The 25,645-nt window shown below is 44.3% G+C and overlaps 1 protein-coding gene across 13 annotated transcripts in view; it reads left to right on the forward strand.

Moving 5' to 3' along the window:
- Positions 1 to 25,645, forward strand: part of MAP4K4 (mitogen-activated protein kinase kinase kinase kinase 4) — a 162,790-nt gene that overhangs the window by 48,747 nt on the left and 88,398 nt on the right. The window lies entirely within an intron of this gene.

Here is a 25,645-nt window from a genome sequence, read left to right on the forward strand (position 1 = left end):
CAGGTCTGCTCCTCTGCAGACCCTCCTGTTGTGCTGCAGGGCTTGCTAGGACACACGGACAAACGTGCACGTTCGGTGTCAGGGTGTTGCATTTTGAGCCAGAAGGGTTCAGGCCTTGTATTGATCCTTGTGCAGAAATCCTCTGTGCACATTTCAGCTCTGAACTCTGGGCTACAGTTGTATTTGTTTTTTAAAGCACTGCTTCTAGTTAGCATTGGACTGTGGAGGAGAAGTTGTTTTTTACTGCTTTCTCTGTACAAGTAGGGATCTAAAATAGCTGACTGTCTTCTTCATTGTGCCATGGAGGAGAGAATTCATCCCTCAAATTAGCCAAACATCACTAATGAAGAGCTTGATCTGTTGATTGATACAGGGGGGCAGAGAACATGCCTAAAATTAGGGTGGGGGTGTATGTGCCCCAGCCATGTCAATTTTGTGGCATGGTGAAGGGGTAATACTGTTGCATAAAAGGTTTTTAATTTTGGTGTCACAGTTTAAAGGCTAATTGGAAGAATACTTGTAGGCTGTGCAGAAATGCTTAAAGGGCTCCTTGTAGACCGCCCAGCAAAAGCCCTTTGTTCGGTTTGCAGGCTCTGGCTTGGCTCACGTGATGGCAGTGAGGGGATAAATAATGACGAGGCATGTGCAAAGCAAAGGGTTTACTTATCTTTACAGCCCCCCCACCGCATCTCCCTCACCCTGCTGTGGCCCTTGGCTAATTTTTTTCTGTTGAGCGTTACCCAGTCCTCTCTTGTGCAGTTAAACTCAGTGCAGGGCAGGGGGGAAGGAGGACAGGGAAATCTCCATACAAGTTAAGATGAAGTTGCCAATGACTTAATGCTGCGTAAAGGGCAGCTCTCCAGATGTCTTTAGGATTTTAATGAGCATAGCTGATGGTTCGGTTAGGGCTTTTCTTTCCATTTTTGACAGATTGCTGATACCCGTCCAGGAAACCTAAATGAAAAAAAATCATTTGTGGCTGCACTGTCCTCCTCTGTCTCCCCAGGTCCAGACATGCTCGGTGTGGCAGCAGCCACGGGTGAGCTGTTCACAGAGGTTGGTGGGAGCTGGGTTTTACATCCCAATGAGGTGCCACACGCCAGTCCTGGTCACAGCCTCATTTTCTGCTGGTGGGATCTTCCTCTGCCAGCAGATACCTGGGTGATTGATGCTGGTGCCTGGGTTTCAGAGGAGCACACTCCTACCAACCACCTGCGTGAGCCATCTGTCTTTAATGACCTCTCTGGTGGGGTTGGGTTTATCCCCCCTGCTTGCAGCAGACAGGAAAATGTTCAGTATTGTGCCTGGAGTTTCACGTTTCAAATTTGTTAACGTTTCACATTACAAATCCTCTCAGCTGGCTTCTCATTTTATTGGCCATTTTTCTGACCACCATGTCCCGGGTGTAGGGAAAGGGGGTAAGCTGCTCTCAGGGGCTGAGGCTTGACTGCTGCCCCTGGGTTTTTAGCCTTTCCTACTCCTCCTCCACCATTCGAGCTCAGTTTTAACTCTCAGTTGGCAAACGCGTAAAATGAGATGCCCAGACCTATTCAAACCTGAACTTACTCTAACATTTTAAACTTACCAGAACTGTATTAAAGGATTTAAAGCTGCATGGCCATTTCAGAAGTGCACCAGGTATTGATTCCCTGAGCTCTGTCATTAATCTTTATGGAGGGAGCTTGACCGCTGCACATTTTTGACCTATGTTCCCTATATCTGATGGAAGGAAGAGGAGGTAAAATGCAACTTAACTGTTTAACTGTTGTTGGTGCAGGTGGTTTTTTTGCTTTGTTTTTTGATGGCGTCAGGAAAGAAATTGGGGTTGTCACAGTTACCTGAAACTTTTGAACTCTTCTGGAGGCTGAGAACAATATGTATGTGAAGGAAGTGTGAATTCTTGGCAGCACTGCTCTCAGGATGGTGATCAGTAGAGCTTACAGCAGCCTAAAAAAGCTGTGAAAATGCATGTTTTAGGTTATACGTGTTTTTTTTAAATATTCCTTTTCTTGGTGTTAGGACATGTCTTTGTCTTAAGGAAAAAATGAGTAAGCGTTGCTGATTAGCCTTTCCCATGTTGCATACTTAACCAGATATTATGTAAAGCTCCTATTTACTGCCCATTTATTTGAATACCTGTCCTCCCAGCCTGGCCTCAAGTTTTCCAAGCGTTTGAAAGGTAGTGCTGTTTTAGGTACAGGTTGGACTGGCTGCTGCGCTTTCTCACGGAGTATCGTGGTTATTTTGCTCACCACATCCATCTTATTCTCTGGGTGGCTGGGTGTCGAGGAGGTCCTGAGTCTCAGCTCCGCAAATCCTCACAATAGGTTAGGCCTGACATGGGTTTTGAAGAAAACAGGCCTCTTTCCCAGCCTTTTATAGTAAAGTTTAGTCAGGATTTTTTGCAACTTAGGCTTTTGAAGCTATTGGTTCTTATGGAATAGGTAGTGGTTTCAAACTAAAAGAGGGGATATTCAGGTCAGACATGAGGAAGAAATTTTTTACACTGAGGGTGGTGAGATGCTGGCCCAGGTTGCTCAGAGAGGTGGGAGATGCCCCATCCCTGGAGACATTCCAGGCCAGGCTGGATGGGGCTCTAAGCAACCTGATCCAGTTGCAGATGTCCCTGCTCATTGCAGGGGGTTGAACTGGATGACCTTTGAAGTTATTTTCCAACCCAGACTATTCTATGATTCTATCTTCTGAAAATCCCTGACCGCTTCTTTTGCCTATTTTTTTTTTGTTAACAAACTTTGAAGTAACATTGAGTGTTACCATTTAATCTTCTGCAGTGCTGATTCTGCCAAAATGCATTGCCAGTGTGATACTGTTACTGCTGCTGCACACAGAGGCAGCAAGGTTTTTGAGGGTGCTTGAGGTGAGGGCAGCAGCTTGCTCCCTCCATTTCCCACCCTTCCCATTGGGCTCTTGCTGGGGGACATGGCTTGTCCTTCTGATCTTTTGGTTGTGGGCCTTCCAGAAGATGAAGCTGGTGGAGGTTTTGGGATGCTGTGAAAGGCAGTGGAAGCTCGTAGGGGTGGATAGGGTGGAGCTGGCACATGGGGTTCACTCCTATGTGCCACATAGTCCCTAGGCCCTGGTATCCTACCATGCTCTGGCATTGTCTCTGGCGAGTGATGGTGCTGTGGTATTTACATGTCTCCCGTTGCACTTGCACTCACTGCTCCGTCTTGAAAATACCAGACTTCCTCTCCTGACTTGAGAAAATGTCAGCCTTTGTTACTAATCAGTTTTTTTCTTTCCTCCCCGCCACCCCCCTGGCTCTTCCTGTGAGAAGTCCCTGTGCTAGCCTTCACAAGTGGATCAACACTTGAATTTTCATTCCTGCGAACACCATACTCTTGTGCACTGACTTCCAAATGCCATTGGAGCTCCTTATGCTGTTATATGGCTTTTAAGTATTTCAGATAGGCTCTCATTGTCTCTGGCAGTGTGCTTATTTATTTACTTATCCAGGGTGCCCTTTGGCCAGCTGAAGGGCTTCAGTCATTTTTGGCTGCATTTTGGTAGGTCTTTTAAGTGTGGTTAGCAAGCATGCTTAAGCGTGGTTTAAAATTCTTACGGCTGAGCAAAATCACAGCGTGCTTCTGCCAGCGTTCTGGTGGGAACCAACTGGTGTCGGGACCATCTGAAAAAAAAATTGCTTCTCAAAAAAAAAGAAAATCTACAAGATGAGGGAGAGCTGTGGTGGAAACAGGGATGCTTGGCTGGACTGAGCTGTGTTGCAACCTGAGTCAGTGGCCACAGTCACATCTGAGCCCTGCTGGAGCCTGCTGGCCTTCTGTGCCTTTGAGAGCCGCCATGCCCTCTTTCAGGGAGTTGAAGGAGGTGAGATGCGAGTTGGGGCAGCTGGAGATTGATGGAGAAGGGGCAGAAGAAGGAACAGGAGTGCTTCAGCATTGCAGGGCCGTGCGTGATCCACAGGGCTGGGTGCAAGCTGGATTGCTGGTGCTGGCTGGCAGGAGGCATCTGTGTCTGCGTCACCCTGCGCTTTCAGTTGGCACTTTCCATAAGTGTTTTTTATAATAGCAGGTTAAACTTTCTGAGGGAAAAAAAAAAAATGCCCAGCGGTTTAAGAGTAAAAGTCTGGCTATTGTAAAAGAAAATATGTTTGTAGCACAAATGGGTAATTATCTCCCAGAGTGTGGTCTTATCTGTTCTCTGTTCTCAAAGGATCTGATGATACCATCTCAGTGGCATTTCCTCAGGAAAGTTTGTAGCTCAGATCCCCGACACCACCCTGGCCCTCTTGGTAATGGAGCTGCTGGGAAGGGAAAGGGTGAGGGGAGAAGGGAGTGTGAAATGCACGTATTTTCTGAGGGGGACAGGTGACAAAACAGGATTCATTTCCCCCTTCGCCCCCACCTCACCCGTGAGTGCCCAGTTGAGCCCATCAGGTGTAACAAGGTATAAGTGGAGGTTGGGCACGTAACCCCCTCAGCACCTTTGCCCGGGCAGCAGGAGCCGTCATGTTCTTGTGTATGCAGCGTCCTAATCTAATGCATGTGATCCCATCTCCTTTCTGTGTCTGGCCTAAGTTACTTAACAACCAGCAGATTAACTTTAGGAAGATTTCCTTTGGCTTGAGGGGAAAGGCTGTTCTTTTCTCCCTGAACAGGGGACTCAAGCCTTATGTAAGAGACCAAAGGTTTTGACCACACTCCTTAGGTATGGGGTGCATGGTGCTGTCTTGTGTTGCCGGGCTTCCTTTTTTTTTACGTTTAAGTCATTCATAGGGGTTCTTGACTTCTTTTTTTTTTCATTAATTTTCCTCCCAGGCAACATAGGTCAGCTGCAAACTGTTTAAGGAAATTAAGCATGGCATCTTTCCTTGCACCCAAATCAATAATTTGTGTTGTGCATATATACGTGTACACATATATGCATGTACAGATACACAGTCAATCAATTCGTATAAAAGTAGGGCTAGAAGGAATCTCAGGATTATCAGTCACCCCCTCTTTTCAGAGAGCCCCAATCCTACCCGTTTGGTTGCTGACAGCAAGTGCTCAGCCTCCCAGTGCAGCAGCACCCGTTTTCCCTCCAAGCCATGGATGTTCATTTTATTTTTCTTTGCCTGCTCCTCAATGCTACTAAGAAGCAATTGGAGTTTTCTGCTGGTTCTCTGAACTATGCCTGAGCCTGGGGGCTGGAGGTGTGGAGAAGGGAGCTGTCAGGCCTCTGTTGGCCCTTAGGTGGGTTTTTAGCCGTATCCCTAAGTCACACTTGTAGGCATCTGCTCAGGTCTTGTCTAAGCGAAGCATTAACTGGTGGAGCACTGGTGGTGGGGTGAAACACGGGTATAAGCTGTGACCTGGAGCAGTACAGTCTGCACATGGTAGATGGGCTTATTCTGACAGTGGGGAACTTGTGAGGTGTTGGTGCACACAGGTGGACTTGCAGTCCCCACTGCTTCCGCACTCTGCTTTCTGCTTACATTCTCAGATGATTTCTAACCTGGGTTTTTGCCCATTTTTTGCCTGTTCCCTTTTGTTCATGTAGGGGCTTCCCTGGTTTGCCTCCTTTACCTCCACACAAGAATGGGAACAAACTTCATGCAGCTTGGCTGAAGCTGCAAACAAAACAACCTTCTCCTAAACACCCACTCTTTTTTTGGTGGGCAAGGCAATAAATTTCTTTGAAGGAGCATTTTCACCACTCTTCCTTTCCTCTCTGGGGATCAATTTTTTATTTTTTTTAAGCTGCTTTTGATAATTACTAAACTAATTAATTACCCGTGACTTTGCAAGTGACCTTGTACATTTAGAGAAGTAACTCCTGGCAAACTAGACCTTTTGGTTTGCTTATGCATTGAAAAAGGTGACTTGCTTTGCCTACCAACATTTCTGTTTCCCCAGCTTTAGCTGAAAGGATGAAGTCAAGCTAGGAAAAATAGTCCTGTGTTCGTCTGACTAATGTGAGAGAGCCTGCTTTCATAGAGGCATGTTTTGAAAAGGCTTAAGTTACTCTTATGTTGTCCTCAGAAAACAGAATTTGTTTTCATAGCTGAGGACAGAATAAATGGATTTCTTTAAATGACAGTATTTTTAGTAAAAATGTGGGGAGTAGAGTAGTAATAAAATTGTCTGCAGCTGAGATAACATTTATTTACTTATCTTTTTTTTTCTACTAGTCGGGATCTAGCACAAGGCATTGTCATTGCATGAGTACAGCAAAAGGCGAGGTGCTAATTGCTGTTCTCCAAGAAAGGGACAAAAGCTGGAGAAGCTCCACTTTGCTGGTGAGCTCCTGTTCTTTATTAGCAGCCTGTGATCTAATCTGCTCACTCTTCTTGGTGAAATGATTTTCTTCCTCCTTACTGTATGACAAAATTGGTCGGCTATCCATCTGTCCATCCATTCATCTTTGAAGTCCATAGAAGCAAAATTCACAGGACCAGGAGTCTGCCTCAGCCTTTCCAAATTACTTCTGAGTTCCTTGGCACCCCCTGAGACCTGGCCTGGGGGAAGGTAGATATTTTTCTTCTCCTGACAGGGTTCATCACAGCCCCAGTCACACAGCACAGTGGTAGTTAATTGTGAAGCCGTGCTGAAAGTGATGTCCTTGGCAGCAGTAAGTTTTTCTTGTTGAACTCCTTGGCATGGAAGTGGCTTTTAGCAACCCAGTACTCATGATCCTGCTTCCTTAATTTATAAATATTAAATTAGAAGAATTAAATGTCTTCTGATTTTTAGTCTTTAAGCTAATGAAAGTGAAGTAAATCATGGTTATGGATGAACTGCTATGCAAACTTGCTGCTGTAAAATGCCCTGCCAAGTAGGATGCTATAACAAAGTAAATCCTATAAGCCCAAAGCTTAATTATTGATTTGATTTAGGCATACAAATGCTAAGAAAATACTATAAATTTGGGTTCTAGTGGAAGTTGTAATTCAAGTTGTAAAACAGTTTCCATTATGAGCCTCAGATTGGAGACCTTCAAACTAACTTTTATTTTTTTTTTCCCCCTGTTTTGGCTGAAAGTTTGCATCGGTCTTGTTCTCTCTAGAGACAGCTTTGAGTGTTTGTGCTCTGTAGTTTTGTATGGGCCTTGGAAATCAGAAGGGTGATGAGAGGAATTAGCTCCCCGCATCTGATGAAATTCTATCCTTTCTTTTATAGTGGACTATAGCAAACATTTTAAACTAGAAGAGAAACTGGCAGTAGGGAGACTTTGAGTGCTGTTAAGAGGTGGAAACTGTATTCAAAGCAGTCCTTCAATGGAGGAATGCCCTGAGAAACTGCCTCCAACAGAACCTCACAATAAATCAGGAGTGTAAATAGCATCACAGACTCTGTAGGTTAGAACTGTGGCAATCCTGACAAAATTACTTTTATAGGGAGACAAAATTGATAAAGGTGGTCAAAATTTTGGGCATGGAAAACCTCCTTTGAGCCCTAAAACTGGAGGAGTGAAGTGAAAGCTAAATACAAGTTGAGTTTGTTCAATATAAGTTTCTGTCTAAGAAGTGAGGTTTTTTACTTTTAGTGTTCTTTTGGTGTGTTGTTTGGGTTTTGTGTTTTTAAATATTTTTTAATTGCTTCATTTTGAAGAGTTCACCACTTTAGTGAATTTATTAAATAATCCTTAGCAGCACCCTAGTGTTTTCCCTTCCAATTTACCCAGCAGCTGGGAACTTTCAAGGCCTGAGCATTAGACCTGATGCAGCCAGGTGCAAGGGCTGAATTTGCAGCAAGGGTTTTTCAGGCCAGACCTTTTACAGACTGCCATTTCTGCCCTAATTGGGACAGGATTTAGCTCTCGGAGTGTTTGCTGTCCGGGATAGCTTAGGTGCACATGGTTCTTTGAATGAGGAAATCAGCTCTTAAGCTCTTTGGGCTAAGCGGGTTGCCTATGTAGGTGGTGGAACGGTGTCTAACACAATGCTGCTTTGGTCAGGATTTGAGGCCACGGAGTGGTACTGCAGTATAAATAAGAAATAAATTGTTGCTGAGCTGCACTCCCACGCTGAGCCTGTGTAAATCCATTCAGGCTGTTGTTCCAACTTTAATTAGCATTTGGCGTGAGCTTTCCCCAGTACCAGGCCATCTTGGTAGCTGGTAGAGCGGCTGCAACCTTATCTCTTTCCACTTTATTTACAGAATTAGATCCCAAGTTCCCTCATGCTCCTAATTGAAGGGTTCCCATTGTGTTTGGTCCCTGCCCATCGCCAGCCCGGGCTCTGGGGATGCTGTGAATTCCTCTCACTCACCCGGAGTGTGGCTCCTTAGGGAAGAGCTTTGGCTGCTGGGGCTTCACATTGGGTCGGGTCCTTCAGGACGCGGCTGGTGGGGAAGTTGTGTGGCCTCCTGCTTCCTTCTTCCCTGCTGCCTGGATGACACCGTCCTGGTCTGGTTTCGGCTCTTTTCCCCATGGGAGCTGGTGACATCATATGTGGTTTTGGTGATGCAGAACGACTGGCAAACCCAGCCTGGTTCATTTATTCCTATAGATGATTTGTACCTTGAAAATAACCTGCAGATCATGTGCATGCAGGGGTGTGTTTACTCATGGTATTGACACCAGCTATGAAGTTTCTCCCATCTATGCCTCTCCTTAGATGACTGAAGGTAATTTCTGGCTCGCTGCAGCCGTTCCTGCGGATGTGGAAGTCTGTCAGTTCCACCCATAGACCCAGGGCAGGCACTCGCTGCTCCTTTTCCTAGCTTTTCTTTTTTTTTTTTTTTGAGGTTTAGGATCCTCTTTGATCTTTGACTTGCTAGGAAAGAAGTAAACTGTATAAACTTGAAAGTAGTTTGTAGTTCTACTCAAAAAAAAACTCTGCTTTTTTTTAAGTAGCTTTATTTTTGCCATGAGTTTCCCCCTTGCTCTGCTTTAACTGTTGGCGTTTGGACATATTAATATCAAACAGATAACCTGGGGGGTGGTATAAATAAAATAGTTATTTAAAAATACTGCACGTGTAACTTCTGCATTCTCCACAACGTCTTGCTGTAAGCTTAGTCTTCTTTTAAAATGCAGGAAGCCTGATAGTTTAAAAGAAATCGGATAAAGCAGGGTGTCAGTATCAAACCCAGCTTCAGAAAGAGACAGGAGGAGGAGCACAGGGAGGAATTGCACTTGGACTTCACATTTGCATGTGACGTGAGGTCAGGTGTGCATTTGTGCTAGATGGTGCTTTGGTGGTCTCCATCATTCTGTTGAATGACTAATCAAATAGATAGTTAAATGCCTTCCAGTCCAAGTTGTTAGTCCTCCTTTCCCAACAAAGAGAAGAATAACACAGTTTTAGCCCACTGTGCTGCTCCCTACTGTGCTATAGTGTTGGCCTCACAGAGGGCTTTATTTGAAACTTGGCATAGGGAGAAGATAATTGGACTGTTGCTCTTTTTCTTTTTTTAAATTCATGATGCACTCATGTACTTCCCTCTAACTGGTGCTCATTATATGTGATCTTTTAAACTGCCCTGCTAACAGCGTGATTATCTCCAATTGTACCTTAGGAATATTCTAATGCATCAGAGGTGCACAAAGTGCCAGGCAGAGGGCGAGTTTAGGATCTAATTAATAATGTACCGACTGTCTGCCACTACTAGAGGAGGTGGAGAGGATGGTGACAAGTCCTCTGTGTAGGATGTGTCATGCAGTTTCCTTAAATAGCTGTAACTCTTGCAGCTGAGCCAGGAAGGAGTACGAGGATATTTGTCTACTGAAGGGTCACAGGAGTGGCTGGCTGCACCAACATGCTTGGTGGTCCTCCATGACAACATCAAATGAATCACGACCCAAGGATTTGAGGATCTTTTACTTTGAAGGAGTTCCTTGGGGCTTCCACCTTGCCCTGCAAAAAGTCTCATTTAAGAGGAGGTTTTAATACCTCTGACAAACGCCAAGTGGGTTGCAGAGTGCAGGAGAAGGGTCCCTGTGGGTGGAGGGTGCTGTGCGGCCCTCGAGTCTGGAGCCTTCTTCCTTGGATTTGCAGAATTCTAAAATAATTTGGCATAGAGTGAGCCATCAGTTGAGAAGTGTGGGAGGAGTTGGCCTGTGTTAAAGGTAGTCTTTTCTCACCACCTCTGAGGTACCAGGCCTTCGGAGGATCTAGTGACTTTTAAATTTGGAAACAAGAACACCTTACAGGTTTGAAAGTACACCAGCAGCTCCAGCTCTGGGCCAGGCAAGCTGCAGAAGTGACAGTGTTGCAGCAGTAGAGTTTTGTCCTGAAGGACAGAATATCTCTACAGGGAGGGAATTCAGAAATTTATTTCATTTTGCTTTGCTTTCAGGCTTATAGATAAAGATCTGCATTTCCTCTACATCAGCAAATCTCAGATTTATAGTCTCTTGAAGACTTCCAAATGATGCTGTTAATGTTTATTCAACAGATCTTTTTTTAATAAAATAGCTTCTTCGAGAGACTGTCTTAACTTGCTCATTCGCTTTTGCTGCACTGAAGAACAGTGAAGGAATTAACAGTAATCCTTCCCGTAACCTCTTTCTGCCTTTCCAGATTTAACATTTAATATTCGGAAGCTGAAAGTTATAACGCATATACTTTAACAAGTTACACCAGCTTTTCAGGAATAGGATATTTTTTTTCTTTACTTAGAGTGAAAAATTACAAGGGTGGATCTCACGTGGATGAATAGTAAACAGTGGCCTTATTGAATAAGCACTCTTCTTTTTTTTCATCCCACCTGCCAAATTGCAGCATTGTTCGCAGCACACCTTTAGATGAAGGCTGGGAACCCGTGCCTGCTGTTAAGCCTCTTGCACGTGCTTTGTTCCAGCCATGTCAAGGCACCTCCTCAAAACCAAAGGCCTTCCTCCTGCTTCCAGGGGCTGCTGAGGTCTGGCTGGCCTTTCTCCTCGCTCCCTCCAAAACCTGGGTGCACCCAGCTGGGACGCTGCCTTCGAGCTGCTGGACCAAGGGAGGCGTGGCAGTGGCATCACACCTTGTGGGGTGCAGATTGAGACCCCTGTCCTACTCCTCTCCACCCCTCGCTCCCTCTGCTCCTCTCTGCCAAGGAGAGGTACTCAGAGCGTCCTGGCTACCCCTCAGTGTCTGCTCCAAAAGGGCAGAGATCTCTAACAAGTCTCACGCTGTTTTCCGCCTGGCCTGGGATTTCCCACAGGGCATCAATCACCCATATTTAGGCCGCAGGATGCCGGCGTTCCGGTCTCGGCCGCTCGCTGGAGGAAAGGGAAGTCTGACTCTGTTTCCTTCGTTTTCCCTCAGCACCCATGATCTTGTTGCTTTGCTTTTGTGGTGTCAGCCGCTCTCCTCTGGATCTGGTGAGGCACCGAGTGTGCCTGGCGCTTCTGCTGGAAGCGTCGGCTGCTGTTTCCTGGTCTCAAATGGCTGCTCAGTACAGAGGAACTGCAAATACTTGTGTAAGGCACCAGTCCTGGTCATATTTAGCTGTTCCTTAATATGGGATTTACCTGTAGTGGCTTTTACCCAGTAACATCAAAGCACTTTTTAAAATAAACGTTAATGAATTATGCCTGAGAACAAAACTGTAAAGTTAATTAGTATAGATTAAAAAAAGAGAGGAAATCGAGTTACATGTTCAAAATTGCACAGGAAGTCTATGACTGGAGTGGAAATGTGTCATCTCCTTCCAGACCTCTCCTCTTGACAAGCTTTCTCCCACCTCACTGCATCTCATGGTGACAAGCATCCCAGATTTGTGTGTGTTCATGTGTCTCCTTCAGTGTGCCTCAAGTTGCTTAGGATATCAATCTCTTTTGGGAACTTTTCTTCCCTGAATGGTTTTGAAACTTCGTGTAGTTTTCACGGTAAACTTGGAAAACTAGAACCGGGGGTGGGGAAGGACCAACTTCTGGAGTTTATCCTGGGAATCAGCTCTCTTTTGCATCTTGTCATTATTCCCATCACCACATTGTCTTCCAACCTCAAACCCATTCATTGTCCATGAGAGGACCTCCCTGATGCGCCTGTGTTCTCCTGTAAGGAGAGGGTGAGAGCTGCCTACTGGCTTTAACAGGAAGAAGAGATAGTTGGCATGTTTTATCGTTAAGAGCAAAGCAAGTGCTTGCTTTTTATCTACTGGATGCTAAGGCAGTTTCCTCTGAGGAAGTGGAAGGTGGTACAGGAAAATCATCGCTTAGAGTTTGTAGTAGCAGACTTTGCAGGATATGGCTTGAAAAGAGTAGAAAGAAACATTTACAAACGGAGAAGATTTAGGGAAGTGGTCATAAGGGTAGAAATAGAGATGCTGTTTGGGTCAGACTCTCACTGCATGCATGATTTGAAGGAAGAATAGTAGCAATGCTAACATCTAAATGCATGTAGAAGTTTCTCCACAAATAATTTATATGTTGAGAGGCCTTCTGGCACAGCTGCTAGTTTTGGAAGTAATTTGGCTGACAGCTTATGGTCTGCTAAAGAGTTTTGCAAAAGCATTTAGTCGATGTTTGTTTCTTAAGTTTAAATTTTTTTGTTATTGTACCTTTTCATTTCAGTGGCCCTAACTATCTTGGTTTTGTAGGTTTGGGAAGCACCTTGTATGTCTTGGGTATTGCAGCAGACAAACAATACAAATTTCCCCCCCAGCCCCGTCTTTGAACATCAGGCCATTTTTTTTACCACACTGAGTTTGAGGTACCTGTGTTTGAAATTTGACTTTTAGTCAAGGCCAACATGGTGGAAAGGACAAGTAGAGTCCAGTCCTGAAAGTGCCTGTGTCTAGCTGCGGTGGAAAGAAGTGTTGTTAACTCTCATTAACAGCATCATTAATTGGATCAGCCTTCTTTAAATCTCGCTTTGATGAACCAAATTCCCTTAATCTTATATTGGCTATAAGTCACTAACACTGTTGAGGCAACTTTTTTTTTTTCTCTTTTTTCTCATTAGGAATGAAATTTGATGTTCTGAAGGGAGACTCTGCTATGCAAAGAGCATGTAGGCAGGTTGTAGTGTTAGCTGGGATTGCTAAATACTGGAATTCTCTCATCCTTCTGTAATTTCTTGTGAGCACACTTGTCTTCCTGGGTTTGTCTGCTCCAAACGCCTGCTGTCACTTGGTGGCTTCCTAGGGGTGGCTGGGCAGGCATCCTTCATGACATGGTACTGGAAACAGTCCCTTTTTCTTCTTCCACTTCTCTTTTTCTATGGCTTCCATCTTTCTGGAATGGGTGTTGCCTCTTTATGCCGTTGTATATCCATGAGATAGATTTATTTGTCTTGAGTTTGGATGTTTAAAGCAAGCAGAGATGTTAGGAAGGAAGCTCTGTTCATTTCCCCCCCGCCCCCCCGCCCCACAAACCCCAGTTGATTTTTGATTGCCTGGGCAATAGCCATGTGAGTGTCACATGCAATCCAGTATCAGATAATCTTGATTGAAGAAAGGAAGGCTTTGCTCATCATTCACGAGGTGATTCTAGCTGGGGGAAATGAAATCCTAACAATACTTGAATTTATTAGGTATTCTCTCTTGAGATCCTGTTTTCTGAGATGAATGGAGTCGTCATGGCTGGGAGTGCTGAAGATCTGATGGGGAGGAAGAGATGAAAGATAAGGCTGTGCTTGCACCTACATGCCGTATCTCCAGCTCCCTTGCCATTGACCCATCCACCAGTCATTACCTCCTGTCTCCCAAGGCTCTGCCCAGCAGTAGTATGGCATGGCTCCCCAGGGTGTCTGTGCCACGCTGGACATGCAGATCTCCATCCTGGTTCCTTCACTGGGGCTTGTCTGTTCTCTCTGCCGAGTTTCTGACCCTGTCCCTCCCGTGTCCCTCCAGGGCAGTCTGGAGAAACGTACCCCAAAGGCCTCCTTTTAAAGTGAATTTCCTTGAAGAAATCAGACTTGCTTTAAGCCTACCATGTATCTTTGAGTCTGTTTGCTCGGAATGTATTGGCACAGACTCACCTGTGCTTTGAGTGGTTTCCATCTCGAGTCAGAGCTGAAGCTTGTCATTAGTGAGCATGTGTATTTACCGTTCAGTGTGTGGCACATTCATGGGAGTCATAAAAGTGAAACAAATGAACTTGGGTCTGCAGTGAACATGAAAATGAAGACCGGAAGGCTGTAGTGATCTACTTCAATTTCACACTAGCAGTTTTTCCTGATAATTTTCAATTGCTTTTATTGAAGCCAAGGATGGTTCTTGAAGATTTTCATGTAGCAAGTCACCTAGACTGTTTGCCTTTTCTCACTTGCTGCTTCTTGTCGAATTTCACCCATAGATTTCGATGCTAACTATAAATGCAAGTGGCAAACAGTATAATTAAGTAGATCAAATCTCTCTTAGCTACATGCTTATTCACATAATGGAGAAATGTTGGTTTTCTTTTTTTTTTTTCTTCTTGCTTTGGAATGTTGTCTCCTGAAAGTCTTAAACTAATGAGCAGACTAAATGGTAGCTGTGCATTATCCATTTTCAAATGTGCACAGAAGATGGCTTGTAAGCTACTGAAGCGTTAGTGAAAAATGAAAATAAAAAACAGAGTCATAAAAATAAATTAAAATAAAATTAAGCACTTGCTAGTTTTGCTAAAATGGAGTGCTAGTATTTGCCAGTAACTTGCATTTGCTTGTTTTTTTCTGCCCTAACCATTTGGTTGCATATTGAGGAATCCTTGTTCTGTGCTCCCTGCAGAAACTTGGATGCTACAGCTCTTCAGTTTTAATTTTTTGAATCTTGGGTGATTTTACCTCTGATCCTGGTAGCTTTGCTTCTTTCTCAGTTGCGTTTAGGTTTTGTGACAAAAATCAGAACAGGAAGCTCCTGTATCTTTCCTGCGGTGGAAGGTATGAGCTCCTTCCCGTCTTTCTCCAGTACTGGGCATCCTTTGAGCTCCCAGCTTTGAATTCCTGTGTTTATTTCAACTCAAGTTCAGTGTAATATCAAATGAAGCTTTTTGGGTTTTCCTGGTGTTTCAGATGGAAATTCATTGCAGGCTTTGAGCCTAGCTTTGTTTGTTTATTTTCTTTCCAGGCATCTCTGTTTGAAATGTGCTAGGAGTAAGAGTAGCTCGATGGTGGAGCACTGGAACAGGCTCCCCAGGGAAGTGTCACAGCCCCAAGCCTGACAGTGTTCAAGAAGAGACTGGACAACACTCTCAGACACATGGTGTGAACTGTGTGGTTGTCACATGCAGGGACAGGAGTTGGACTTGATGATCCTTGTGGGTCCCTTCCAACTCAGGACATTCTATGATTCTATGAACCCTGTTCTTTTTACTTGTTTTTGACTAAAAGATCCTCCCAGTCACTGATTTAGGTAAAGACCTCTGGGACATAGCTGTGTATCTGGGCGGACCCAATGGCCTGTCAGGCTGTGTGTAGCTGCAGAGGGTGCCCCCGTGGTGCCTTTGGGAGGATCAGAAAGCCACCAGCTTCCCCTTGGAAAGAGCTGCCTCCCTGACATAGGGTCAGGCAGAAATGAGTGCTGATGGAAAATATGTTTTGGGGTGTATGTGTGTGTCTGATTTTCACCTTCAGTGATAGTGGAGCAGCATTTCAGCACAACTTCGCTGGAGCTGGGGCTGCCATGGGTCTCACGAGGCTGCGCATTGGTGGCTGCCTCTGCCCCTCCTCCCCTTGTCACTGTGTAGTTTCTGGATTTGGGTAGTTTCCCTGGGTGGTGAAGCACCCATACCTATTGTCCAGGTGAGTGGGATGGGCTTCTGATTTTCATCAGGGTCTTGTCTCCGAGGGAAGGGGATGCAGATAATGAAGGGGTGGCTGGTGCTCAGGTTTAGAGCATCATGCTGTTGTCAGCCCTTAATTTGGCTGTGTGTTGAATGGGGCTGCTGCACACTTGGCGTAAATACGTCTCTGTGCATGTGTGTGCCTTCAAACACGGCCCGTAATTGACAGCATGTTTGCTAAATCTTATGTTTTATGTGCTTCTCCTGTTGATCCATTGGTTCAGTGAAAGTGCTTTAAGTGTTAAGTATTACTCTTGGTTGTGTTTTGAAAGACAAGCCCTTGGACTTGTTATGAATTCTACTTTGACAGCACTTGTAATAGCAGTGCATTGTATAATTGAGCAATCAATTCCAGCATGCTATATTGATGTTTTCAGTGCAGACACATGATTATAATAAACTGTAATGCTCTTTCAGTAATTAGACAAGTGGCTGTAAATTTAAAAGGCAAACTTTAAAAGCATTGGAACTTTCGGTAATCCAGTTTTATTACGATTTAAAAAATAATTACTTTGTTTTAGCTTTCCTCAGAGTGCTGTAATTTGGGACAGGCACAGCTGGCGTATCTAGACCCCTACCCAGCACCTCAGAAATCTCGTCCTGCTGGTGATACAGCATTCAGACTGGTGGAAAGGATTTTGTTTTCTTACACTGATGTGAGAAGGGAGTAGAAGAAGTAGTAGAGCAGCAGCATGGCTGATTTAATTTTGTTTTCAGTGCATGACACTTAATTGGAAGATCGCTTAATTCTAGGAACTGCTGTTCTGCACCACCATACCACATAATGTATTTAGGTCATGGATGTAGCGTTTGGTCAGAGTACCTGATTGTGTTTAACACGACTGTTTTCCAGATTCAAGTGGTGATTTGTGTAAATGGTAGGTAGCTTTTGAGGCAGTGTTGCTCAAACTTTGTTCTATAGGTAGGTTTGCACATATACTAGGAAAGTGTGACTGAGCAAATACCTTAAAACAAGTGGAAGGCTTCTACATTTTAAAAAATTTCTTCATACCAATCCCCCTCTTCACTACTTTTAGTAAGGTTAGAAGCAATGGAAAGGGGAGATTAAATTTGGCTACAGCTTTAGAATTATGTATATCTTTATTTGTAGGATTACAATTTCTTGAGTTTACATTCTGAGTAGGATTGAGCAATGTTTTCACTTGTAAATCCCTAACCAGAAGCTGCTCCCTTTTCACCGGAGATTTCGGGGCTATTCCCCACCTGGGTCTGTCTCTGAGCTGCAGTGGCTGGAGGCGCAAAGACCCACACGGCAGGAACCTGTGTGCTGGCTCCAGCTGTGCTGCGAACCAGATGTGGCTGGGTGCATCCCTGGAGCCAGCCACGCCTGCTGTTGGAGACATCAGAGCATGGGCAGGTACGTGAGATCTTTCACAACTGCCTCTTTGGAAAACACCCATCCGAGGATGGAAAATCTGGGCGTGTAGGGCACTCCTGAATCAGGACACAACGATTGCTGGGGAAGTTTTTTTCGGTTTGCCAGCCGCTGGGACTTCAGTCCAGACTGTTTGCAGGCTCCCATTTCCATATCTGTATTTAGGAGAGATGAGCTGATGGGCCAGAAGATGGTCAACCTGCTGTTAGTCATCAGGAGGGCTGGCCCACTGCCCGCTTCCCTTAACGTTTTACATCTGCCCTCAGCGAGACGGGACCCTGTCCAGGCTCACACCGCGTCCCTGCTGCCTTTGCCCTCCATGTCAGTGTGGCTGCCAGGACGCTTGCAGGGCCAGAGGGACGGCCTTATTGTCCGTGCCGGGGGGGCTGTTTTGGGGTTGAAGTGCCCACCACCCCCCTTTTCCTTCCCTCTGACTCCTGTGAAGCGGTGGGATGTTAGAGAGGTTTCATGGATGGTGATGCTGGAATAAGCTGCCTGGCTATAAGCAGTTACAAAGTGTATTTATTAGTCATCCTCCACAGCTGAATTTTGGTCCTTGCTCCTCCTTGGCAGACTGGGGCAATACTAAGTTGTCCTGTTTGTTCCAGTTTGCTGGATGATTTACAACCAAAAGCCTGGTCTTTCCGACTACCAATTTTTGTATTACATCTAATGACAGTTGTATTCCAGAGCAGTGACTTGTGGTCTGTAGGAATAGCTGGTGTTGGATTGTGAGCTGAATAATACTTCTGTGTAGTATCATGAGAAAAGAGGACTTGCCCCCCGCCCCCCGCCATGTGCAATTGTTATCAGAAATGCTAAAAAAGAAATAAAAAAGCCTGCTGTGTATAGTGTATATCCTGCCTACAGTTACAGAAGGCATGTGTGTTGGAGACTAGAATTTCACAAATCCTTTCGCACCAAAATAACTTTTGCTTAATCTGTGTTTTATTTGTATCCTGAGTGTGCTGCAGGGCTGGTGGGGACCAGCAGCACCATGGGCTTGCTTTATGAGTCCTCCCAAGGAATTTCTTTCCCTTTTCGTTCGCCACAACTTGGTCTGCAAAGGCTCATAGTATGTTATTTAAGAGTGGCAAACGTGTTTTGACTAGTTTTTGTGAGGCACTTGGTGCGCTCTGGAGCACTCGGTAAAAAGTAATAATCAGAGAACGCACAGGCTCCACTTCCTTAATGAACGCTGTTCTTCTCCTTGGATTAACTTGCAAGCTGAGTTAAATTCTATAATGACTTTTCTGTTGTGTGGCCCTTTCACATAATAAACGTGGTGGCCACCGGCTTTGGGGATGTAACTTAAATACTGCTCAGGTAGCAACCCAGAGGAAATTGTGTTTATTTTGGTCCCTCTTTTGCTAAATAAATAAATAAAGGGCCCAGCAACCTCTGAGGCTGGAGTTGTGGTGTTGGCAAGTCTGGTACAGAAAGGGTTGTTAGTACAGGCTTGGATTTCTGAGTCAGGCTCCTGTGCTGACGAAGCAGAAATAGTTTGAGGTCTGAAAATGCTGCCTGAGTATTTGAAAATAGTTTGTGTGGACACAAAGCTGTTTACAGAGCACTCGGTGGCCATGTGCCAGTTTCTTAAGGACAAGGTGGTTGCAGGTTTTTTTGTGGGCTTTGTTTTTTTTTTTTTTTTGCTTTAGAATCACAGAGGTATTTGGCAGGGTATCAGAAGATAAAAAATTCTGGAAAGAGTCTTCTGGTGTGAGTCCTCGTTTAATTAAAATACATAGAACTTCAGGCTAAATGTGTGTTTTGAAGATACAAAACAAGCTGGGAAAGTATTTCTTAATTTGCTCTTATGTACAGGGTCACAGTATAAAACACAGTCCCCGTTCATGTGGCTGCTACACTGGCTGGCGTGATCCTTTTTAAGAATGCCTCCTCTTCCAGTACTCCCCCAGCCTATCTGGTGCCCTAGAAGATGCGATTTAGTTTCAGTGGTTGCTACCTGGTAAATTATGGCTCCCTAGTCCATCGTGGTGAGGAGATGTGACTAACTGAAAGTGGCACTGATGATGTTTATAATGGCTAAAGAAAAGAGCTGCCAGCCAGTGTCTGCCCACAGTAGGAAAAAAGTACTAAAACACACAGTTCCAGCTCTTCTTTTTTTGTGTGTTAAAGCACTGGACAAGTACTGACAGTTGGAGAGGAATTTAATTTTATATATATATATATATATACATACATATATATATATGAGTTCATTAACTTCCTAACTGCTAACGTTCTGGAATTTTTTAAAGGTCGTGGATGTGAAATCTTTTATTTTAACCATGTTGAAATAAAAGTTATTACGCAGCTGCCTTCCCTGCTCTGCTCTGCTCTACTGATGGCAAAAATGAAAAATAGTTCTCCTTCCCCTTACCCCTTGTTAATATTAAGCTAACGACAGCTTCATATCCTCTCCACACAATGTGGTTGGTATCACCTTCTGGTGGGGCTACACAAAATGTGGGACTCTCTCAGTGGGGACAACTGAACGCGTCAGTGTATGTGTTTGGCTCCTCCTTGTGCAGTGGGCTGAATCAACAACAGCAAACCCAAAAATGTATTAAAAAAGGAAATAAAAGCGGCAGAGCCAATTGTTTTCCGTTTTTCCTTCCCCTCCCACTATGTCTTTTGCGCTTACAATGATGTTTTGTACCTTCTGAAATAATTCACCCATGCATGTAATGTATTTAAAATTAAAATAAAAGTTTATTTCTATTTAATACCCCTGCTGGCTCTCTCTGGGAGGCTGGTGGACATTTTGGGATGGTGCCTCGAGCAGCCAGGCCCCCTGGCCAGCATAGCCAAACACCTGCTGGTTGCCACCTGGTGAGGGACACTGTCCCCGCCCTGCCTGGTGTCGCCTTTGCCAGTTTCTCGGTTGGTGTTGGTTACGGAATCTCCTGCAGTTCTGCACATCTTTCCGACACTGTTTTCAGCAGTAGAGTGAATGCAACAAGGCTGGTAGGGTTTGTGTAGTTTTGGTTTTCGTTCTCTTGTGGCGTATGACCACAACATTGCCCAAGAGAGTGCAAGCTGCTTACAACAAACAGCATTGGTGCATGGCGGGGGGCAGGGACTAACTGTGATATTTTATTTTTTTTTTTTCCCCAAAGAAAGGTATGTCTTTTGAGGCATTTTTATGTACCTAATGCTTAAATACTTAAATTTGTCAGAAGCATCTCACCTCATGTTTCAGAAAGCATGTGCCCAGCACTGTCGTGGTTTCTCAGCAGCTTCTCGGAGGTGAGCAGAGTGAGATGGGCCCAGGCTTGCCTGGGTTTGCAGAGTGCATTGGTCACAAGGTGCAAATTGCTCCCTTTGGTTGGAAAGCTCACATTTGCACGTCCAGGAGTCATGAGTTAAATGTTGATATGCATTCATTTAAAAACCAACCAAAAAGAAGCAGCCTTGGGCTCTTTTCATCCAAGCTTATTTTGCTGTCTCTCTGGAGAAGTGGTTGGGAGGCTCTGCCCTTCACTTGCCATCTCTCTTGGCTAAGGAAATGCTTGTGTTGTTTGGAAGCCATGACCACTTGTGCAGGAACTGTGGTGGGTCACTTTGGGCCATGCTTGGTCTGAGGTAGAAGCAGCGTGTGATGCATGACGTCCTACTGAAGTGGCCCTGGGTGGTTGTGACTGTGTGGTGGCACCTGGCAAGCACAAAGGCTCGCTCTGGTGACCTGCAGTGGTCTCCTTCAACCTGCGGTGGTCTCCTTCAACCTGTGGTGGTCTCCTTCAACCTCATTAACGCCTGCTCTGCTGCAGGGACTTGCTATGGCCACACCACCAAACCAGGCCTGCGTCTCCATCAGTCGGTGGCTGAGGTCCAACGGGGAGTTTTTGGTGATGAAAGTGGCTGCTGAGGTGTAAAATGAGAAATCATCTGCATCTGAAACCTATGTAATTTTGTATCTACAAGCACATGTTTTCTCATTTTGCTCTGAATTCTTCTCTTGATGTTCTCCATCTGGCTTGTTTTTAATTATAGTTGCCAGAAAGAAATTGTTCTGTATAAAAAAGAGCATTGCAGGGGATCCCGAGAGACAAATCAGTGTTAGGAGGGGTGGATTTAGTGACTGGTAAAGCTGTTAAGGTAGGGTGAAGAATTGATTTGAGTAAGAGCCGGACACAGCAGATTTTAGCTGATGTTTCCAGAGGAAGCCAAATGTACTCTGAGCCAACCCTGAGTCTGTGTGGGAGGTATGCCCCTGCTCTGGTTTCATTCTTCTATTTTGTTTCAGTTTGGATTTATTTATTTTTTTTTAATGTCTTTCAGTAATGTCCCAACTGAATTACCTAGGGTAAGTTTAAAACCAGCAAAAAGCACAAGCAATAATAAGGTTAGAGGCAGCTTTTATATTTTTTTGGAGAGGGCTGAGGGTGAGGACTCCAGTGTAAGATAAAATGGGTGATAGTGTGTTCAGTGAAGGTCACTAGATCTGGACATAGCCTGGTGGTGGCTGGAAGGGTGGGACGATGACTTTGAGGACTGCTTGTGAAGAGAGTGTTTTCCAGGCTGGGGCCTCAAGCTGGTTGGCAGAAGTGTCCTTGTATAAGAAGCATCAGATCTGAGGCAGGAAGCTCTGGGTGGCCACCTACAGAGCAGCAGGGATGTGTTGTAACTCAGAGCTCTGCCTTTGACCTGTTGTGATCCTGGGAAAGTTGAATTGTGGCTCTCTGCCATAGTTTTCCCACCATCCCCCCTTTTTTTTTCCTTCCCCTTTTCTTTCTTTTTTCCTATTTAGGCAATGAGCTGTTTGGGAGAAGGAAATGCCTCTGGGTAATGTATATCCAGCATCTTTTGGAGTGTGAAAACTACCACAAAACTAGCAATCGAAGTAAAAATATCAGTGCCTAGGACTCTCTTTCTCCTTACTAGTGGGTAACATCTTTTGCACTTTGTCCCTGGAAGTACAGGACTGATAATAACTGTTGGTCTTCCATACTTCACAGAATGCAGTACTATGCATGAGTAAATTGTCATTATTATTTCTTCAATAGAGAGCTAGTGAGCCTGTGGATATCTAAAGCAGGGTAGAGTATGTTGTCTTCTAATTTGCTTTCCAGGCATTTCATGTCAAGAGTTAGAGGGAAAACACAGAAGAACCCTGTCCTGTCTTTGACTTAAACAGTGGGAGTCTCTAATAGCTTCTGGTTGGTTTGGTTTAAAAATCAGCGAACGGGAAGAAAGAATATTGATATTGGCCTTTATTTCTTCTCATGCGTTTCTGCGGTGATTTGCCAGGCTTTCATACTGGGGTTGTTTGCTGATTTTTATTCTAGAAGAAGCTTCCATGCCACATAAACACTATCCCTTTTTTACCAATTTATCTCCATTGCTGGAACATATGATTATTTAGCTTACAGAATACTGTGTCCGTAGGAACAGTATTATTTTGGCTACAAATGCAACTAGGTAGAGTTTTTGCTTAAGAACATTTTATATTTTATCATTTGTTTTTAACTGTGGAGGTTGTTTTAACTTTGTTGCATTCTGTGTTTTTGCTTGTCAAAAACACGTTCTGTTTCCACCATGAGCATTACTCCCATTGCTTTTCACAGGATAAAGCTAGTCTTTCTGGGGAGTGGGAAGAAACATCTTGTAGGGTCCAAGTATTCACAATACAAAGTTGTTTGATCTGCAACTTTCTGTGTTGGCAAGTGACAAAAAGAGCTGATGGTAAACATGTATTGGAATAATAAGGTATCATTTATTGCACTGGTGTGTGCAACCTAATAGCAGAGTGTTACTCCATGGCTTATTGCCTCAGGCTGGTAGGAGTTTAGAGTCAACTAACTAAGAAGCAAATTGAAAAGTTAATTTTGGCATGAGGGTGTTGTACAGCACTAAGAGGTGGTACCATGATGAGTTTTCACTTGAAAGCATTTTTAAATCTAGCCTTCTGCTTCTGTGTATGTTGCAGCAACTGAAATGGGAATAAGTAGTTTTTTTTTTTCCAACTTATTTGCTGCTCTTTCCACAACTGTCAGCATAGGACACTGGGAAGCTGGAGGAGTTTTCCAAAGACTTAATTGTGTACAGTGCACAGGATAATCCAAGCTTGCAAGTCATGAGTCACACATGCTGCCTTCCTTCCTTAATGTGTGATGTTGTCCCGTATTCTACTTCCATGCCATTTAGCTCGGGAGCGAGCTTCCAGGAACAGTCCCCCAAAAGGCACATTAATACACAGGCCAGAAACTGTGTTAGTAGGAGAATTGCCTTAGTGTGGAATACATATGTTGGATAATTAGCAGGGGGTAGAGCTGACAGAATCTCTTTTGCATTTAATTTGCATAGTTCTTTGATAACATTAAGGCATCTTAAGGAAAAAAAAAAGACACCATGAAAAACAGCACATAACACCACTTGCTTTTGAACCTTTCCAAAACAAAAATTTTACAGTAATAATGTGTGCAGAGGAAGAAAGAGGCAAGAAGTAGGTGTATTAACGGACTTGGAGAATGTGGGTAGGCTTGAAATTTGTAATGTTCTGCAGATCTTGGCAGTCTACCAAGGATTCCCCTTGTCCTCTCTGCTTTTCAACATCCATAAAACCCACTGAGATGAGAACTAAACAGCATTTTGCTATCAGACATTACTGGGAATATGTTTAAGTAGTAAGTTCAGCTTAAGATCCAGTTAAATGCTGCAGTGTTGCTGTGTTGGTGAGATTTATTTTAAAACCCTCCTTATGTAAATGGCCTTCCTGTTATCTGCATGAGAAGAAACAGGACAAGATTTGGGGTCAGCAGGCTCAACTCCATTGACTTGCTTATCGCAATAGACCATTGAAAAATTGAATGATGCAGCAGTAGTCTTACAAATATTCCTATGAAAAATATTATTGTTACTACCTTAGGAGGATAAACAAGTGCTTTAGTATGAATAAACTCTTGAGAAGAGGGAAATAAAGGTGGGGAAGATGTGTAAGAAATCACAAGTAGTTTGGAAATTTTGGTTGATAAAATCTGAACATGGTCTAAATGAAGAGAATGTGTTGGTGGGCTCTTTTCCATGGGGGTGGGAGCCAGGATGTGCTGACGTTTTGCTGTGGCCCCCACCCTGAGACCTGGCAAGGGGTAAACTCTCACTCCCAGGATAATGTGGCTTTTCCTACCTGTTGCTCCTACTACGCAGTGCAACCTCTGCAGCCTCCTTGGTCTGCTGGCTCTGGAGACAGTCATCTTAATGCTTAACAAGATGCATCCAGTTTGCTGTCATCATCATTGTGTGTTGCATACCCATACTTAACTTTCTGGCCAGGGGGCAGTTATCCCCAGCCTCTGATACTTGGTATCTAGCAGTATTTTAAGGAACTGCTGATTTCAGTTAAGGTGAGTCATGTTTTGCAGTCTCCTGGCATTTTTTTCAGATACTTGGATGGTAATTGCCAGCAATTTGCTGGGAGAAACAAAACTGGAAGAACCTCTGCTGTACCCTGGGGATGGGGGAGCCCGGGGTGCCCCGAGGGGCTGCGACTCCAGACAGTACTAAAGCAGGGGCCTCATTCTGCGAGAAAAATGCTGTCCTGCCGGAGTGTTGGCTGCTGGTGTTGCTGAGATGGTGTCTGGATGGGGCCTTAATGGTTACCACATTTATGAAGTGCCCCGGGAGTTGGATTTGAATCAATTTTAATCCCTGGAGATTGAGTTCAGAGAGTTTGTCCCACCTCTGACTTCTGCAGTTCTTTTATCGCATTCAGCAACTTTGTGATTTTTATTATTAGTATTTTTAATGAAGACAAATTTTTCCAACGCAAAAGCCGGCTATGAAAATCTGAAAGTCGGTTTCCGAAACAGGAATGCTAAGCCATTTCATGATGCAAGCAAAATTATACCAGCATGCTAATAGTTTGACAAGTCTGTTCTTGAGCAGAGCTGTTAAGCAGATAAACAAACAAACAAAAAACTGCTCATGCTTATATGTTGTGCTTGTGATGTTTGCTTTTTCCCTCTCTCTAAAAATGTTTTTATTGAAAAGAATGTGGCTTTAAAATGTCCTTTTCTCTCATATAAATCAATGTCATGCAACCCTCCCTTATATATGGCGTAGGTGCTTAGAACATGAACTCTCCAAACATTATGAAAAGGTTATTTGGAGTAATTTTTAACAATATTCTGAAATGACTGGGGTTTAAATTTGGCCTGGGATGTTAAGCAGCCCCCACTTCCCACAGTCTTCAGTTAGTTCCCTTGCTTTCCAGTCCCTCAGGAGGGTCACGGAGAAGCTTTTCCCATCCCTGCTGCAGAAACAGCAAAGCTGGACAGGAGGAAGCCGCTGTGCAAGGCTGGAGCTGTCATGGCCCTGGTTTTGACAGGGACTAGTGGAGGCACCAGCAGGGTCCTGTAAAGCGGCAGGGAAAGGAAGGGTGGTTGGGCTGGTGCACATTGGTCGTTGCTGGGGGGCCAGTCTCACAGGGAGGAACCATTGCCCTGAGAAAAGCTATGAAGCTGAGCCCTGAGAAATTTCAGGCTACTCTCTGGAAATAACAAGCCCACCAGTAGTTCCCAGATTTAAAAAGACAAAGAGAGCAAACTTTCCATAAAATATGTGGCAACCCGTGGATGTGAGCTTTTT

The sequence above is a fragment of the Nesoenas mayeri genome, assembly GCF_963082525.1.
Source record: "Nesoenas mayeri genome assembly, chromosome: 1".
In the NCBI taxonomy this organism is placed as follows: Eukaryota; Metazoa; Chordata; class Aves; order Columbiformes; family Columbidae; genus Nesoenas; species Nesoenas mayeri.